The sequence below is a fragment of the Macrobrachium nipponense genome, chromosome 3 (assembly GCF_015104395.2).
Source record: "Macrobrachium nipponense isolate FS-2020 chromosome 3, ASM1510439v2, whole genome shotgun sequence".
Lineage (NCBI taxonomy): Eukaryota > Metazoa > Arthropoda > Malacostraca > Decapoda > Palaemonidae > Macrobrachium > Macrobrachium nipponense.
The window spans coordinates 42505428-42526427 of NC_087202.1; the positions used below are offsets into that span (position 1 = coordinate 42505428).

The 21000-nt window shown below is 38.0% G+C and overlaps 1 protein-coding gene across 6 annotated transcripts in view; it reads right to left on the reverse strand.

Annotated features, from left to right (window-relative positions):
* Positions 1-21000, reverse strand: part of LOC135221710 (rho GTPase-activating protein 21-A-like) — a 669873-nt gene that overhangs the window by 591257 nt on the left and 57616 nt on the right. The window contains exon 1 of one of the 6 annotated variants that reach the window (XM_064259479.1): positions 17769-18068. The exons of the other annotated variants lie outside the window; for them this stretch is intronic. The gene's annotated coding sequence lies outside the window, so the exon portion shown is untranslated. Of the gene's footprint in view, positions 1-17768; positions 18069-21000 lie in introns of those variants that run through there. 6 annotated transcript variants of the gene reach the window in all.

Below are 21000 nucleotides of genomic sequence, written 5' to 3' on the forward strand. Positions count from 1 at the left end.
TATAAATATATATATAATATATATATATATCTATATATATATATATATACATAGACTCAGCCATTTCTTTAGAAATCGCCCGCCCACGAATGCAAAGAAAGACACAAAATGGCTCACCAACATTTCCCTGTAGCATCATCAAAGTAATAATCACATTAAGTCTGCCACGAAGTCTCTTTCTATTATCCCTTTATGCGTCTCTATGTTCATCCTTTGTGTTATTTTCTTCAGATACTGAATTATATTTACTGTCAAAAACTTCCAAGAACGAGTTTATTTTCAACTTTCACCTCCGAAGCTATCCAATGAGGTTTGCGAAAAACCTGACATGTCCTGCCTTCATCTATCAAATGAAAGCAATCCTGAATGAGGAGAGGGTAATTTAGCCGAGTTCAGTGCCTGCAGGCAAAAGTTTCTAAAGATTTATCTTCCTCCTCATCCTTCCAATTCTGCAATTGTCTTTGATGATAATGAAATCCAGAATTGCCCCATCCTTTGCCCTCATTGTACGAGGCCATATCTCTCATCATAGCCCAGCCGGCATCACATCGCTCCCACTGCGAAGCATCTTGCTGAACATTTCATTCTATTTTCAGATATCGTGAACTCAGTTCTCTCATTTGAGCTATACTTTCGCCTTACCTATCACTCTTTAAAATAATGTTCTAAGTTTCCTATATTCATCCCGTTTACTTTATGACAAATCTGGATCAAAGATAACTCAACGACAATCCCTCAAACAATCAATCACCTCACCTTTACATCTTTTGACTTTCATCCTTGAGATGGATGGAATTGTCAGCTCTTTTTACGGATACTGCTAGAATGAAAAGCCTACAGGTATTTTAGGATCAGTTATAATAATAATAATAAAGGGAAGAAGGACTGATAAATATACAAAGACAGGAGAATGACAAGCAGAACAGAGAAATGGCACAACAAGCCATTGCACGGACAATAGATGAGACAGACTAAAGAACTAGCCAGCGATGACACGTGGCAATGGCTACAGAGGGGAGAGCTCAAGAAGGAAACTGAAGGGATGATAACAGCGGCACAAGATCAGGCCCTAAGAACCAGATATGTTCAAAGAACGATAGATGGAAATAAAATCTCTCCCATATGTAGGAAGTGCAGTAAGAAAAATGAAACCATAAACCACATAGCAAGCGAATGTTCGGCACTTGCACAGAACCAGTACAAAAAGAGGCATGATTCAGTAGCAAAAGCCCTCCACTGGAGCCTGTGCAGGAAACACCAGCTACCTTGCAGTAATAAGTGGTACGAGGAAGGAGTGATAGAAAACGATCAGGCAAAGACCCTCTGGGACTATGGTATCAAAACAGATAGGGTGATACGTGCAAATAGACCAGACGTGACGTTGATTGACAAAATCAAGAAGAAAGTATCACTTTTTGATGTTGCAATACCATGGGACACCAGAGTTGAAGAGAAAGAAAGGGAAAAAATGGATAAGTATCAAGACCTGAAAATAGAAATAAGAAGGATATGGGATATGCCAGTGGAAATTGTACCCATAATCATAGGAACACTAGGCATGATCCCAAGATCCCTGAAAAGGAATCTGGAAAAACCAGAGGCTGAAGTAGCTCCAGGACTCATGCAGAAGAGTGTGATCCTAGAAACGGCGCACATGGTAAGAAAAGTGATGGACTCCTAAGGAGGCAGGATGCAACCCGGAACCCCACACTATAAATACCACCCAGTCGAATATGAAGGCTGTGGTAGACCACACACACACACACAAAATAATAATAATAATAATAATAATAATAATAATAATAATAATAATAATAAAATAATAATAATAATAATAAAGCTAACACTGCTGCCGATTTCATAACGGGTGTTACCGGGGCACAATGATATAACCTTCAGATTCTACTGAGGGTCAGAAAACCGAAACAGTCGAAGTCAAAGAGACAGACGCTCTATGGAACGAGGAGTACAGTCAAGTCCTCAGTCATCTCATCAGATGAAAACCTGATGAATGAATCCACTCAGGCCAGGTGGAAATTACCGCGCCGAACCCGTGAAAACATGTGTGTATATATATATATATATATATATATATATATATATATATATATATATATATATATATACATATATATATATAGATATAGATAGATCTATGCATGTATATATATATACGTATATATATAACTGGATCCAGTTTCCGATTTTTATAGTACCTACGTAGTTTACAAGCGAGAATGATTAATTTAATCCACGAAAAGAAAATTACGGTATTAACCCGAAATCCAAAACTAGTTATTAATATTTAGGGATTAATAAAAAGCATGGCCATCTAAGTACGGACGACCCAAAAAGTTAAACAGGGAGTAGCTTCTAGACTGGTTTTTCTTGTTGGACGGATTTATATGTATTTAATATATATATATATATATAATATATATATATATATATATATATATACATATACATATATATATAGATATATATAATATATAATATATATATATATATATAAATACATATAAAGTCCAACAGGAAAAACCAGTTATTACAGATTTTCTGCACCACTAGTTCTTTAGCTCTTGCTTCAGTCTTACTAGAAGCAGGCTACTCCCTGTTCAGCTTTTTGTGTCCTCCGTACTCGCAGCAGATGGCATGCTTTTCATTAATCCCTAAATACTAATCACTCATTTTGGATTTCTGGTTAATACCGTAATTTTCTTTTCATGAATTAAAATAATCAGTCTCACTTTTAAACTACGTTACTATAAAAACAGGAAACTGTATCCAGTCATGAAAATGAACGAAGAAAAGGGAAAGTAACATGAAATCTTTTCTTTTATAGATGCCTTCAAGCAAATACCACTTTCTTAACATTTCTGAAATATTTCCCTACAATATATTAAAGCTTGCTTCTCTTAGCAAAGGAAACCGTAGAAACACGTTGCCACGGTCAAAATATAGCAGTAGGAAAATAAAATGAGTGTGTGTGTGCGTGTGTGTGTGTAAGAGAGAGAGAGAGAGAGAAAGAGAGAGAGAGAGAGAGAGAGACGATGGGGCACAGACTACCCATCAGTCACATCTGGCACTCCTCCCAGTCTACTTGTGAGTTTTTCGCCGTCCCCTTCATCCATCCATTCCGACGACACAAGTGGTCCCCATCCTGCTTAAGAAATAAAAAAAAAAAAATGTCCATCACACCTCCCCTCGTCTTCCCACACTCCTTAAAACCATTTTACCCCTCCGAATCCCCTCCCACGCACAGAGGAATGTCATTTCACATCAAGCCTGCTCTGCTCTTCTCACAAAAGATCGAGAAAATTTTCGTTAATTATGTAAATGTCTGAGCTAGCATCTCACCCTAAAGGGTTTCTACGAAACTAACTCCTGAAAACGATCACGGAAACTTTTTATAATTCAGGTAAAGAAAAAATGAATAAAAGACTGTTATTTTACTGCATAAGACGAGAGAAATATTTATTTCTCCATCATGGTAAGGTTCTTGTGTAATCTGAATGCGTATCGGCAATTAATATTTAATAATAACGAGACCTCATGGCAAACCAATCAAGTAACAGGACACCCGTGCTATGGACCGAATTACTGAAGGCTGCAACCGCATGAGCTTCTCGTTTACGCAACACGGAACAATTGATGACATAAGACCACTCACAGATTCAACGCAACAAGAGGATCAAGCCTGAACAGAGACGTCCCTTGACGGCTTTCAGAAACACTTCTCAACACCTGAAGGGTCTTCCAAAGCCTATGGTAACAAACAACCATCTGCTAAGACTGTCTACACCTCAAGCACCAGCTGCTGAAGAGCAGCTCAAGTACAACATTCAACTTCACACCACGGCTACTTTACTGTTCCTCGCGAATAGCAAAAGCGTTGATTAGTGTCAGTTTACAGAACGTTTCGGTTACTGCACTAATCATCGAGTGGAATCACCAGCATCTCCCACATTATGAACCCTGCAACGTGAAAGCAAAACTATCCAATGAAAGATCAGAACTGAGAGAGAGAGAGAGAGAGAGAGAGAGAGAGAGAGAGAGAGAGTGGGGGAGTTTATGAATGAGACTGTTCTCAGTAATGCTATAAGACTCCCTGCATTACGCAACCCATAGTCGCATGAATGATGTAACGTGATTAACAAATAGCAAAAGCTTAATCATGTGTATATCAAACTTTATATATATAAATATATATGTATATATATATATATATATATATATATATATATATATATATAGTATATATTTAAGGTGAAGGGAAACGGCACCATTGTTAAAACTAAATACTATATATTCTTATAGTTTATTATGTCGATGTTTCACGGCAGTTGTTTTCGTCGCATTTTCAAGGCCTTCGAGATTGTGACCCGAGTTGAAATTCACTCTAATTGGATACACACACACACACACACACACACACACACACACACACATATATATATATATATATATCTATATATATATATATATAATATATATATATATGTGACGGTACTTACTTTCTTTGCACAGATCTAAGGTAACGTGTGCCGTGGAGGCTGTACTTTGGGGAATTAGGCTTATATAAATTCTTCTTGTCTTGCTCAATGTTTCTTAATCTGGAATTCGTTAAAAGGGTTCAAATTTTGGATGAGAAATTAAATTGATATATCCATACAAATTACGTTTTATTCTTCGTTAGGGATTCTTACAAATGGTTTTTCCACCTTCTGAGTTACTGGGCTCTTGTGACTGATAAAACTTATTGGCACTTGTTGCAATTACGAGTCTATAGGCACGAGGGAATTTTACTGAGTATTGATTGTCACTTTCACTGTCTTTGATTGCTTCGCACACCACACTTTTGCACTTGTTCTTCTTCTGGGGATTCTTCTGTCTTTCTCTCTCTTCTGCCTGTTGCTGCGCCCACTGGTTCTCATCGTTCCCCTCTTTGTCGTTATCTTCTCTTGACTTCTCTGCCTTACCCCTTTTTCTCTGCTCTCGAAGTCTTTTTCTGCCTGCTCTCTCTCGGTCTTGTCTGCTGCCACTCTCTCTGTCTTGCCTTTTGTTCAGTTGAAATCTCCTTAGCCCCGCCTTTGGATTTTTGGATTCTGACTGGGTGTGGCATTTTCTGAAAGACTTTTTGTGTCTTAGTGGCTACTAACTTCATACGAGACCGCCTTCCTGTCAGGTCTTCTACAGTAATTCGTAGGCTTTGAATTTGTATACGCCTCCTTCTTCATGTCCTGGCTTCTTAGGGGCGTATCCCTTGGTAACCTCATAGGTCATTCGTTGATACCCCTTTTGGGCTGTCTTATGACCAACACTCATGGCTTTTGATTCGTCGATACTAGAGGCCTACCTTTGGGAGGGTGGAGCTTTTAAGAATTTGGTACTTCCCTCTTTCTAACAACGGGTCATAGAATTCCTTTTTAACGTATGCCAGATGGCTCTCTCTGACCTGTTCACGAAAGGAACGCCGATTAGTCATAGGCGCTAATGAGAGTAGTTTCCAATTTCTCGAAGATGCCTGGGCGATATCCTTCGTCGCCCATAATCTCTTGTTGGTCACTAATCGCTGGTACGGACAGAGGCTTTTTTTTGGGGGAGATGAAAACCAGATGTCTGATGGCTAAAAGCCTAATGTTTTGAGTAACAAAATCCCTTCGCTAAGAAAAATCATTATCTTATCCCCTTTTCTCCTTTTTCTTCTCTTATTATCCGTTTCGTGCCTTTTTCTCAAGTATTATTAAGTTATTGCCTTTTGTAATAACGACACTGTGCCACACTATTACAGTCTCGGCCCGCTACCTCGCTGACTCCGACAGCGTTAACTAAGCTGAAGCAAATATTATACCTACAAGAGGACTCCTAACTTATGCTTCTTGGAAATCATATTGAAACTTTGACTCAAAAACATCAAAAGTGAATGTGAACATGAGCAAATCCTTGATTAAGTAACGTTAAGGGCAACAATCAAAATTGAATGTAAACATGGGTAAATTCTTGAGTAAGTAACGTTCAGAGAAACATTAAAACTGAATATGAATATGAACAAATACTTGATTAAGTAATATTAAAAGAATCATCAACTGAATTCGAATATGAGTAAATCACATTAAGAAACATGAAGCTGAATGCAAACAAAAATAAATCACCAAAAAACAAGAAAACTGAAAGTTAAACAAACATAAGCCCTTAAGTCACATAAGTTATATAAATGCATGGTAGAAGCAAAAAAATAATTGTAACTATCCAAGTTTACAGTATATGATTGGTTCAGTCCTCAGTCCTATTCTATCTAGGTGGATATCGTTTTTCTTTTATGGAAAATAAATTTCGTTCTTCGTTAACGACACTTGATGGCTTCTTGTTTGCTGCGACCTGTTGTTTGGAGACAAGTCCTGGGAGAAAATATCCTTGTGTATTTGTATGCAATAACAAGGGTGTCCTTGACTTCCTACTGAGATTGTGTATTGTGTTTATGCAAAATTTCATTGGACATTCTTACTGTAATTTCTGAGTAACCTTGTACATTAAACTATATAACTTCACAGCTTGATACTAAAAACAAAATTGGCAACTCGGTTAAAGGAACCGGTTAGTGGTTAATACTTGTAGGTTTCTTCTACTGTGACAACAATTAGTAAGTTTTCACCAATCAATATCTTGTTAGTAAGTTTTCAACAACTACTATCTTGTTAGTGAGTCTTCATCAATTAACATCTTATTAGTAAGTTTTCATCAATCAACATCTAATGGATTTGAACAAAGTAAGTGTATTAATTACCCCTTCAAATTCTTAATCATTTCTGAAACGAATTCTCGTATCTTAAAATCTCTTAATGTCTATCTTAACCCGTCTTATTTATTCTTTTACTTCTAAAAATGTTCTTATGGAACGATTAAACTTAATGTACGTCTTAAAATTCTTATACTGCGCATTGAATCGTTTCTTACATACCCAAATATTTCCCTTCAAGTCAAAATAAATTTGAAGTTAAGTGCACTTAACCCAAAACTCTTGCTACAAACCGACTAATTAAAGTAAGAATTGCAACAATAAAAGATTATTCCTAAGTCGACCGATGAAGGTAAACTTAGCAATAAAGAAATCAAATAAATACATGGGAATAATTGGATGAATTAATGGGTTTGTTCTTCTGTTTTCACTGAAAAGTGACTCTTCTATTTCTTAGGTTATATCTAGTTCCTTCTTCTGGAATTTCTTCTGACGTCTCTGTCATTTCGGATTCTTCAACTTCTTTGGTTCTCTTGACCTTGTCCTTGTTTATCCAAAATTCTTCTTCTTCTAATGATTCAGCATATGTGGAAGGCATTTGGTTATTCATTTTCTTAACCTTTATCTTAGTTTCTTGTACGTCTACGACCTTGTATGATCCTGTGAATTTTGTGGCTAACTTATAATTAATACCACTTCTTACTTCCTTCTTAATATAGACTTCATCCCCTTTCTTGTAGTCTACAGGCCTTAATCCTTCTTGATGCTTCTCTATCATATTCTGCTGGGCTTCTTCTAGATTCTTGTGCAATTGCTTGTGGATTACTTTAAAGTTTCCGATTCTTATCTTCATGATATCTTCAGAGTAATTAGGCTGTATTGGCTGATTCAGCCATGCATAAGGTAATCTGGGTTCATATCCCATCAAAGCTTTTATGGGAGTTGCTCGAGTACTCGTATGATGTCTTGCATTTAATGATAATTGGACTAAAGGTAAATTGACGTCCCAGTCAGGATCCTGTCCTACTGTGTGACGCAATACGTCTAAAACCTTCCTGTTATTCCTTTCTACCAAGCCATTGCTAGCTGGGTGATACGGCTGTATCGCTACCTTTTCTACCTTAAAGGCGTTACAAATTTCTTGAACTAATGAGTTGTTGAACTCGGTCCCATTATCAGAGATAATGAGCTGTTGGGCAGAATATCTGCAAAATATCTTATCGAAGAATGCGGTTGCACAATCCTTGGCACTTTTACTAGTTAGTGGTACCAACTCTGTATATCTCGTGAGCGCGTCGATACATACTAGTATATTCTTATTCCCTTTACTCGTGGTATGAAGATTAGTGATAAGATCAATAGATACTCTTTCGAAAGGAGTCTGTGGGATAGGATATTTCCCTAGTGGTACTTCCTTGTCTGTTCTTCCCTTGTAGCTGTTACATGTATTGCAGCTCTTCACATAATTACTAACATCCTTGTGAATTCCCTTCCAATGGAAAGTTCTTTGGATTAATCTAATTGTCTCATCCCTTCCTGGGTGAGCTCTCATGTCATCGTCGTGCATTAGCTCAATGACCTTGTTTCTTAGACTCTTAGGTACTAACCTTTTGTGCAGTACACCTAGAAATTGACCAAATGGATCATATTCATGACACATCCAAATTAATACGCCATCTATGTCCGTTAGTGCATCTGTGGGACATCCAACCTTCCTACCTAGTTCGGTTAATTCTTGTTGGCTGTGTTTTCTTTCGTTTCTAACGTATTTAAACAGTTCCCTTATATCTTCATCTCCTTCTTGTTCCTTTATGAAATTTTGCCGGGAAAGCTCCTCTGTATAATGCATGGTGAGTACATTTACGTCATTGCACATTGTTTCATTCTTTTCTTCTTCTTGACTTATCATATTTATACTATCACCTTGTGACACATATCTTGATAATGCATCTGCTACCTTATTCGTCTTCCCAGGGACATATTTCACCTCTATATCATAATCTTGGGCTGTCATGAACCAACGTGCTCTTCGTCCAGAAAAATTAGGGTTCTTTAGCATTTCTACTGCGGCTGAATGATCCGTGAACACGGTTATCTTGTAACCAAAAATGATGTATCTGAAATGCTTTAAAGCGTCTATTATAGCTAGAGACTCGAGGTCTGTTACTGAGTAGTTCACTTCAGAGGCCTTTAATTTCCTACTGTAATAAGCTATCGCATTATACTTATTATCTTGTCTTTGCATTAAACATGCTCCTATACCAATGTGGCTTGCGTCCGTGGCTAAAAAGAATTCTTTGCCAAAGTCTGGAAAGCTAAGTACTGGGGGATGTGTTAATCTTTCTTTCAATTCATCAAATGCTTCTTGCTGCTCGTCTGTCCATACAAATGATACGTGTTCCTTTAAAAGTTCAGTTAGTGGAGCGGATATGACTGCAAAGTTCCCTACGAACTTGCGGTAAAAACCTGCTAAACCTAAGAATGACTTTACGTCTTTCTTGCACTGAGGTGTAGGATATTCCTTGATTGACTTAATCTTTAAGTCGTTTACTTCTACGCCCTTTTCACTTAGTGTATGCCCAAGGTAGTCTATTTTCCTTTTAAGGAAGTTACACTTCTTTAATTTAAGCTTCAGGTTGGCTTTTCTTAATCTCTTTAGGACTTCTCTGACTAAGTCTATGTGTTCCTCTATAGTGTCTGTTGCTATTACCAAATCATCTATGTAACAGTGTACGTCCTTGCCTAGTAAATCGCCCAAAATTTTATCCATTAATCTTACAAAAGTTACCGGGCTTGACTTTAGACCAAAGGGCATTCTTACATACTGGTATCTGCCGTTACTAGTGGAAAAAGCAGTCAAAGGTTTGCTTTCTTCGTCTAGAGGGATTTGCAAGAATCCCTGCAATAAATCTATTGTGGTGAAGTATCTCTTGGACCCTATAGTAGCGATAAGATCTCGCATTGACGGCATTGGATAAGGATCATTTTCAGTAATTTGGTTCAATTTTCTGAAATCCACAACTATTCTGTAAGTTTTGTCCCTTTTAGGAACTAGCAAAAGTGGAAAAGACCATGGGGATTTAGATGGTTCTATTATTCCTTGCCTATTCATTCTTTGTACTTCTCTTTCGATGATCTCCTTCTGGGAATGTGCTACTCTGTAGGCTGGTATGTAAATTGGCTTTGTGTTCGATGGAATGTCTATCTTGTGCGTTATTTCGCGTGTATTTCCCAAGGTGTCGCCGTCTAGAGCGACTATATCCTTATATTCGCACAGTAAGTCTATGAATTCTTCTCTAACATGGTTTTCCTTAATGTCCTTTAAATGAAATCCTATTTTAGCTCTTCTCAGTTTTTGTCCTGAGCATAATTTTCATTTCCTTTACTGATCGCGGCTACCGTTTCCCTTTCTACAACTCGGATAGGTATGGAGTATACTTCTGCTAGGCCTATCTCTGTACCTGGTGTTAACTTAACCTTTCCTCCTCTGTTATTCGTAATCTGTAACGCTATTTTGCTCTGTCTGACTTCATGTAAACTAGAAGAATAATGTATTCCATTTACTTGCGACTTTTCAGTAAGCGTGAGAATTTCCTTTCCTTCAAAAATCGGATTTACTGTACATTCTACCCACGTGCTTTCTCCTGGTTTAAGTCTTAATTCCCTCTCTAGCTTTAAATAAGTGCATTGATTTGATTCTAAGAGGTTAATGATCTGTTGTGAACTCGTGATTCATTCCGGATATCTTCCCTCTGTCTTATCCTTCTTTAAGATACCTTTCAGTGTGGGATTCTCTTGAGTCTGGGTTCTTTTAATTGGCTTGCATATTGGTATTCTAGAAATCTCACGACCGTTTTTAATCACTAGTTGTTCTCTAGGGGCATCAATGCTTATCCCTTGTCTAGCCATAGTTGGATAACCTATCAGCAAATGAGCAAAAGTTAATTGTATATATCTCTGACTACCAGAACATTTTCTCTTAGAGCAATTCTTCCTAGCTTAAATGGAAAATCTAACTGTCCAATTACGTGAATATCATTGCCCTGGACGTCTGTGATTCTACAATCTACCGCTGGGATCAAACTTAAGTGAGAAAAATACAACCGATACACCTTTTCAGACATTATATTCTTAGGACTACCTGTATCAAAGAATGTAATAATAGGTTTCTCTAGACCGACATGTGCGGGAAATAATGGTCTATAATTATATTCATTCCCTACATGAACCTTGCTAACCTGTGTAGCTTGGCTTAGCCTTGACATTCCGGACGTTCTCTCTGTTATAGAGGAAGATTCATTGTACCAGTAAGCAGAAAATTTCCCATTGCGTCGTCTGACATTGACTGAACTGGTTGATAACCTATGCTTGCTGTTTGATTAGCATATCTATTTGGGACGGAATCCCTATTTCCTCTAACTGGGGGAGATTGACTATTGTTTCTACTTCTGCCTCTCGACTGAGATCTACCTCTAGGAGCTGAAACAAATTTATTTCTGCATTCTCGAGCACTATGTCCTGTTCTCTTATGGAAAGGACAGAAGGCTATCCCTCGGCAGTCACTGGCATAATGTCCTCTCTTCTGACAGTTATAACACGTGACTGTCGAAAATCCTCCTTGAGAAGATTTACCTGGCATCTTATTCTGATTTCTAGATGGTGTCCTAGATCTATTTGGACCCCTTTCTTTTTGTCCTATAGCGACTAAAGGTCTGTATATAGGATTCCCTTCAGGCCTTCTACCTAAGATTTTTGTTTCCTCCTCTTCAATCTCTGCTACATCATCGGATATCTCCCACTTACGAGTCATCCTTGCAATAACTTCCGTAGGCAGGCTTCCAATCATTATTGCTAGTCTAAATATTTTTTTAACATGACTCATTAGCATTTTTTGCTTGCCTCCTTCTACCTCTATCCAACCTGTGGATTCCATGAAGTTACCCCATTCGTTCATATTGTTATACAACTGAGAGCTAAACTCTTGATAACGTCTTTCGTCTAACTTAAATTGACGCACGATCCTTGCCAAGCTAGTAACTGGATCTCTTTCACCAACTCTGGAATAAACCTTCCTAAAATACCGTTTCAGTTCTTCCCAATTCTTAAGATCTCGGTAAGTCTCGGAGTGGACGTACCGTTCTAAGTCTCCTCCGGCTTCCAAATCAAGATAACTCTTGGCTTCAATAAGCTTTTCTCTATCTGTCCCCGTTATGCTGTCTAGGCGTTTCTCCACTTGCTCTATCCAGTTCTCTAAGTTACAAGCTAACTGACCATCCTTTCTTCCGCAAAATTTAGCTATGTGATTAATCACATGTCCCTTATGTGTTCCCATTACTGCTGCGTTCGAATTCGCGGACTGTGTACCTTCCGGCATGGTTAATTTCCTTGTTTGACTTCTCGTGAGCACAGGCGTTCTTACGTTCTGATAAGGAGTCGGTCTCCCCTTGACCATCGACTCGTTAATGGAAATTTTCTTAAGTACTGAGTATCATTAAAAGTATCAAAGTTATGACAGTAATATCCCAAATAGGAAATGATAATAACAATAAATTATTTTTACTAAAGTATTCGATCACCATTAAAAATAAAAGAATTTTCCCCAGAAATATTCTCAAAGTCTTACGTTACCGGTGAGCGATTCTTAAATAACAACAAAACCCTCTTAACAGTACTGGTAAAACGACACTGAACTGACCGCAAAGTGTACGCTAACGAGAGACCTCCCGTGAATTACCCTTGTTATCCTAAACAAACAAAATAAAAAACAAGTAAACATTCATTCGACGTAACGAATAAGATTAAAAGCAAATATTAAAACAAAAAAAATCAAAGTATAAGAAATCACAAATCAACCAAAATCACAAAAAAATAACATAAAATGACACAATCAAAATTAAAATTAAAATTTAAAGTTATTGGTTAGTAAATACAAATGTTCGGGAAAAGGTCTTAGTAGCTGATTAGTTATAATTAGTAAAAGGAGGAAATAACGTAGTTTCGTTGCCAAAAAAAAAAGGTTCAGTGTGAAAATCTTTTAATCTTGAAATACCAGGAATTGTCTAACTGAAATGTTAATCGCGTAATTTACTCTTAATAAAGTTTATTGTTATGTAAGTGTGGGACGTTTATTTGGACTTAACTTCTTTCGTCGTCTTCGACACCCGGGTTTACGTCTGACAGCTTGCGTTCGCCTACCAGCGCATTGAATGATGTGTTGGTTCCCCCTCTCTCTTCTTTCCTCTCAGAGCAGGATTGCGTTGACGGATGCGTTTTCGGGATTGTTTTCTTTCCTCTTGATATATTTGCCTTATGCTTTCGACATCTTGTTCTTCTGGTAAAACGCCTGATCTTGTTCTTCTAGTGGAAGTTCTTTCACTGTTCTTCGGAGTGGAGTTTTTCTTCGCAAAGTGTGGGTGGCTTTTATTGTTACAGCTCGGTAACTGTCTTTGTATTTGGGGAAGCACTGGTAACTGTCTTTGGGGAGAACTTTCTTTTTCGAGTGGCGTGAATGGATTGAAATCTCTTATGCCGACGCTAAACTTTTGATTCTGTTTCGCTGCCGCTGTCTTTAACTGTCATTCGTGTCTTCGTATCATGTCGCTAATCACCATTTCTTTGCTGTGTCTTTATCTCTTCCTATCCTTACCGCTCGACATCAATTAATCTTGTCACTATATCAATCTTTATCTCATCCTATCCCATCGCTCTGCCACCAATTTTTCTGTGACGGTACTTACTTTCTTTGCACAGATCTAAGGTAACGTGTGCCGTGGAGGCTGTACTTTGGGGAATTAGGCTTATATAAATTCTTCTTGTCTTGCTCAATGTTCTTAATCTGGAATTCGTTAAAAGGGTTCAAATTTTGGATGAGAAATTAAATTGATATATCCATACAAATTACGTTTTATTCTTCGTTAGGGATTCTTACAAATGGTTTTTCCACCTTCTGAGTTACTGGGCTCTTGGACTGATAAAACTTAATTGGCACTTGTTGCAATTACGAGTCTATAGGCACGAGGGAATTTTACTGAGTATTGATTGTCACTTTCACTGTCTTTGATTGCTTCGCACACCACACTTTTGCACTTGTTCTTCTTCTGGGGATTCTTCTGTCTTTCTCTCTCTTCTCTGCCTGTTGCTGCGCCACTGGTTCTCCTCGTTCCCCTCTTTGTCGTTATCTTCTCTTGACTTCTCTGTTCCCCTTTTTTCTCTGCTCTCGTCTTTTTCTGCCTGCTCTCTCTCTGTCTTGCCTTTTTGTTCAGTTGAAATCTCCTTAGCCCCGCCTTTGGATTTTTGGATTCTGACTGGGTGTGGCATTTTCTGAAAGACTTTTTGTGTCTTAGTGGCTACTAACTTCATACGAGACCGCCTTCCTGTCAGGTCTTCTACAGTAATTCGTAGGCTTTGAATTTGTATACGCCTCCTTCTTCATGTCCTGGCTTCTTAGGGGCGTATCCCTTGGTAACCTCATAGGTCATTCGTTGATACCCCTTTTGGGCTGTCTTATGACCAACACTCATGGCTTTTGATTCGTCGATACTAGAGGCCTACCTTTGGGAGGGTGGAGCTTTTAAGAATTTGGTACTTCCCTCTTTCTAACAACGGGTCATAGAATTCCTTTTTAACGTATGCCAGATGGCTCTCTCTGACCTGTTCACGAAAGGAACGCCGATTAGTCATAGGCGCTAATGAGAGTAGTTTCCAATTTCTCGAAGATGCCTGGGCGATATCCTTCGTCGCCCATAATCTCTTGTTGGTCACTAATCGCTGGTACGGACAGAGGCTTTTTTTGGGGGAGATGAAAACCAGATGTCTGATGGCTAAAAGCCTAATGTTTTTAGTAACAAAATCCCTTCGCTAAGAAAAATCATTATCTTATCCCCTTTTCTCCTTTTTCTTCTCTTATTATCCGTTTCGTGCCTTTTTCTCAAGTATTATTAAGTTATTGCCTTTTGTAATAACGACACTGTGCCACACTATTACATATATATGGTCGGTGATAACTTTTATGCAAAAATTCCTGTTTTGTTTGTTTGTATGGTGTTTTTACGTTGCATGGAACCAGTGGTTATTCAGTAACGGGACCAACGGCTTTATGTGACATCCGAATCATGTCTGGATTGTACTTTCATCACCATAAATACACATCTCTCACCCCTCAATGGAATGTCCGAGAATTGAACCCGCAGCCACCGTGGTGGTACGCCACGCATTTAAATACGTAACTAAATGCAAGCAAATTAAAGTATAACATATTCTTCGGCAAGAATTTTTTTTTCCTTTTTTGTAACGCACCATGAAGTTGCTCCATTCCAAAAGTTCAAACTTCCAGGTCTTAGAGACAGAAAGTTGCCTAACCTGCTTTCAGAAAGATGTCTTACCCCTGTGTCTGACCACACCAACTCGGTCTCTTAAGTCCTAACTTCTTTGCTACTTCTAAATACCAATTACTCTTTAGGAGAGCAATATTGGAAAAAGAAAAAACATTGATTTCACTGATTTATGAGAATTTGGCCATAAGCACTGGGGCACTTTCAGAGTAAAAAATATAATTTTGGAAAAACCTGAAAGGAATGAATTGCCTGATCTGTGAAACTAAATGACTAATTTATTTATGGATGATACAGAGAAATACGTACCAATTAACGAAGTCCAGTGGAAATATACGAATTACTGGCATGAATGGGAAGATTTGCGTATATAAATTTATTTGTACTACAATTACTTGCATCGACATGATAAAAATCATTAGCAAAAGTAATTAGGGCTAAAAGGAATGCAGAGGACGAGATTTCTCCACCTAAAGAAAAATCATAGGAACTGGGAGCACTGGGGAATACACTTTCAACGGAAAAATATAAACTAAGTCAGATACGAACGTCGGTGAAAATTAATTTATGGTTAGTTATTATGTTAATACACTGAATGAGTAAATTATTATATGCATTCAACAAAGTACAACGTACACAACACGGAAAAAATTTAATCATAATAAAGCCCAAATAATCATGAGTATGTGCATTCAAATGTATACTAATTAATTGATACCAGGGCACAAAAAGGTCAAGGCTAAACGCCAGGCACTTGACGGGTAGAAAGAGGCAAATAAACACGAATGGGCAACCGCAAAAGTTCCCAAAGCAAAATAAATCCATATCTATTAGTATGATATTAAGTAAACAGCTGAATAAATAAACCACAGGACGACACGTCTTTGCCTTTGAACTTCATGACTCCCCAAGATGACGAAAATCCCTCCGAAGAGGAGGTGAAGTAACCATGAGGAGGAGGAGGAGGAGGAGGAGGAGGAGGAGGAGGAGGAGGAGGAGGAGGAGGAGGGGGAGGGGGAGGAGGAGGAATATAGAGTTTAAGCTAAAAGGCCAAGTACTAGGACCTATGAGGTCATTCTGAGCTGGAAAGAAAATTGAGAGTAGAAAGGCTTGAAAGGTTTAATAGGAGGAAAATCTCGTTTGCACAATGAAACAATTGTTAAGAGATGGGGGATAGCAAGAAGGAAGAAAGATATGAATGGAGGCACAGTAAAAGGAATAAAAGGAGTTTCAGCTAGGGGCCGAAGGGACGCTGATGAACCTTTGGTAATGCCTACAGTGCACGTCGTGTGATGCACTGACGGCACTACCCCCCTACGGGAAGTAACCATGGGAACCATGAAGGAATTAGTATCATGGGCGCATCTGAAAGGATTTGGAAAGGTTTCTTATTTGTTTACTTCATTTTTGCTCGCGCCCTACCACAAACGTCAAAGGGCTAGTAAATGTCAATGTCAGGTGAAAACCGACTTCATGAACCCTAAATGGATACTGTTTGTTCTTTAAACTTGTCATTTTCTTGTTACGTTCCCTTTTACTCCGTGTTTTCATTCGCCTGGAATGGAACCCGGTGATGAACTTCAGCAATTTTTTTCTTTAATTATAGACTACAATTCAGTTAGGGCCTATAGAAAAGGGGTACCATATTCGATGGGGGTAGTTTACTAAAAATTACAAAAGGTACAGAGCTTTCGGGAGCCTGCACAAATTTTTTTAATAATAATATTAGTACTAATAATTACTCACGCGGATAGGCTAATGACCTCACGTCTTGGTGCTACAAGGACCGAAAGTTTGGTGTAATCATTAATCCCCAAGTATACCAAAAAATGTGAATACGGAATTGAGGAACTAAACTGATATATGAAGGTACTGGGGTATTTCTATATGGACAAACGCATCATTTTAGTCATGATGGGACACTTCTGGAAACCTTAAAAAATACAAATATGGTTTGCATGATTGCACGTCAGGAAGTGTCACAATAACAAAAATGTAGAAAAGTAATGACAGAGAGAGAGAGAAGAGAGAGAGAGAGAGAGAGAGAGAGAGAGAGAGAGAGAGAGAGAGCTTGACGCCACCAACGTAAGCCTCCGTGCCGTGTGTGCTAATACTTTTATCGACATGAACATTGGGTAGTCAGGACCCAAAAGAAATGCTACAGGTAAAGTGGAGACATATCTTCCATTCAGACTTTTTGCAAAAGTATTTTTTCAAATTTAGATTTCAACTCAAGTGCAACGATTAAGCCTACATTTCTATCATCCAATAAGGCCTTTTCTCCAAATTGTTGTCTCCAATAAAACTTACAAACTTGTTGCCAGTCACGAATCTGACCATTCGTAAAACTCCCTTAAGAATCCATCTACAATTTTTTGCGTATTCCTGCCAACAACAACAAATAACCATAGCAAAAAACATAACCTCCGTCATCATGGTTATCTTTTCTGTAACGTTTCATAATAATGATAATATTGGTTACGTGTAATGGAGCAATCTCGACTAGACAATTTAATCCATAATAACGATAACAGACCTAAATGTAAGTAGTGGTAATGGTAACAATTATTGTATAGAAACACAAAACAAAATATTGGTCAAAACACGTCAATTTCTAGTATCTTAGCATTAGTAACTGCCCTGCACAGATGATTCATACAATCCATGTGCCTCCATGACTGAATGAACATGAACCTTACCTTGAGATGACGAGGAGGGTAAATCCAAGATTTAATCAAAACCACAGAATTTTATCAAGGGGCACCTGGAAGCCACTACTAGGTTTCTGAAACGTCACGTCTTACCTCAGAATGCTAATTACTCTAATCTATTAGAGAAATATCTCATCAACATTGTAACGCATTTACGAAATTCCACACAACTATTTCAACCCGCACCGTTAACATTGATGATAAATATGACAAAATATCAATTGATTTTCATTTTTTGCGTAAGAAAGGGAGCTCTACGCGAGAGTTTCTGATAGACGACACAGTCCACCACAATCTCTTACCAAAGACTGAAGAGAAGCAGAAGGTCAGAGAAAAAGACAACCATTCTAAACCACCTATTCTCGCCACTTCTCATAATCTTGTTAAGTGGCTTGAACTGAGGGTGCAAGAGGTGGAGGAGGAGTTGGAGGAGGAGCTGGAGGTGGAGGTGGTGGATGAGGAAGCGGTGGGAGTGGTTGGTAGAGAGGTGGACGAAGAGGATGGCTACCACCCTCTTAGGGCTACCCTACGTACAGTACTGCCACTTAATGTACTCCCAAGGACGAGCCCTGCGACAGAGTTTAATGCCAACTGTTGTTCAGCTCCCGTGAATTTCGGGAGTTTGCCCTCACTAACAATCGGGAATAATCACAGCGGAAGGAAATAGAAATGCATTAAGCAGAAAATAACAGTAAGTAATGGAAATGACTGTTTTCATACGTGGAGAATACGTTAAAATTAAAAATAAATACATGAACCGAAACTTGAATATATACAGAAATGTGTTAGGTACCGACTGACATGGTTACAGGAAGCTGCATAAAGGGACTGAATAACCTCCCAAAATTATATGTCAATGCAATTAATATTTGTTTTCGCCTCAAAGACTGAGTTAGGGTCTTCAGGGATATAGTTAGTGAAACATAAAATAGTCATATACCGTGCTATTAATATTATATATATATTCTATATATACGATAAATATATCTATATATATATATATATATATATTTATATATATTCATATATATAATATATATATACATATTTATATATATATATATATAATATATATATATATATATATATATATATATAATATATATATATTATATATATATATATATATATATATATATATATATACGCGTCCCATCAATCTACTATTTGCAAAGCCTACTTGGACAATATCACCTACATCAAGCATTTAATATTCATTCATTCTATCCACCCTGACAGCCTACAGGTTTTTCTCAGTAATAACATGAGTTGTCTATCCAGTTGAAACAATCGGACAGCGCTACGGAATTTGAAAAACACCTGTTGAAGATTATTATAATTAAAATAATAATTCAGATACCTTTAATGCAGCTCTCCGCCTATAAAAACACCTGAGTCTCTGCAGTTATGAGGCTAGAAATGAAACCTATCCAGTTCAGAAATCTTTACAAAGACATCCAATTACAAAAAGCTAAGACGAATTTCTATTAAACTTGTACTGATATAGGAACCTGTGCGCCGCAGGGCTTAAGAATACTGTAATGTCAAAAAACGCAGACACACCGCACCACAACCTACGTCCAAAACCAAATAAATGATTAAAAAAGGTAACGCAACCTCCGGTTCCTGTTCTTAGGAAAAATCAAAAGCCAAAAAATGAGAACTTAAAATTATCATGTCAACCCTGAAACAAAATGATTTCAGTGAACTACACTGATGCAAATGGACGTATCCAATCCCGAGTGAACCTCGTAATTAACCGTCCTCAAGGCTGATGATTATGTCGAGGAGTCAGGCCCAACACCGACGTCTCTCAGCTGGGCTTCATCAAAAACATTTTGAGCAGTCACTGCCATCTGGCCGCGCCGCTCTTCGACCAAGATCGAGAATAAGCAAATGACTGTGCGAAGTAATTATCGCTTGTGAATGACCTTTGCTTTCATTAAGACCGGAGGAGGAAAGCAGGAAATGACTCACATGTATGTCTGCATACACGGATTGCCTATAAAATACCCTACTCTTATCACAGAAGCTAAGCTTTCTATCTTGAACATTTGCCTACTGATAAGAAATGCAACTCGTTTATAAAAAACTCCAAACCTTTGTTGCTTAACAAATATACACCAGCGTCTTTGGACCAACATTTGCCCCTTGGATATTGTTACATCATTCAGCAAGATGGAATCATATATAAACCTGTAGCTCAGATGGAATGGGTGCTACCAACGCTTTCAAAAGATATACGTACATAGTTTGGCTGGAGATTTCCAAGTTTCCAGACATTCAAACAAAAACATATTCCAGATGATGCTGCAATGATGAAACCTAAGCAGCAAAATCTTCCTGTTAAAGGAGGAAAATTAAAAGGAATCAAGAAGGAAAATGGGAAAGCAAACTGAAGGCATATTATGAGGTATAAACGTGAAAAAAAAAAAGATATTAGCAAAATACAGGATAAAGAAGGACCTGCAAAGGTACAAATCTGGAGTTTGAAGAGGAATATGTTGAAACACGAAGAAATTAACAGGAGAAAGAGTAACGTACGAATATGAGGATGAGCAGCAGCGTATGAATAGGAAAAATAACAAAGCGATTGATGTGAAGTGGAAGAGGCAATGAATATCAAATGAAGAGCATGAACAGGTGATGAACATGAAGATGAATATGAGCGGAGGAGTGAAATGACATCGACGAGTGCAACAGCAGCTCAGATCACGTCTTTTTTCTATAACCCCCTCCGCCACCTACTTTTCTTTTCGGCTTTGCCTCCTCTCCCACCCTTTTCTCCTTCTCCTACCATGCTCTTCCTCCTCCGTTTCTTCTTCATCCTCTTCCTCTCCCTACTTCTCAAGAGTCAACAAACGAACACTCAGGCGAGCCAACTTACAACCCGGGTGGAAGTTTGTTTACCCTCGCATTGGTGGTGGGTGTGCGTTACTTGTTCATGCCATGTTGGTGTCTGTCAATAGCATGTCTCTCTCTCTCTCTCTCTCTCTCTCTCTCTCTCTCTCTCTCTCTCGTGATTGGTATCGCTCCTGAAGAGCTGCTGTGGTACTGAAATTTCATATTATCTACGACAGTGCTAGATTTATCTCCTTAATATTGAATAATTACTACCTATAGGCAGGTTTCAGGTTTGGACGATAAATGGGGAAATAATAACTATAATTATATACTAGACAGCATTTCTATTAACTGCAAGCTCTTTTTTATGGATATC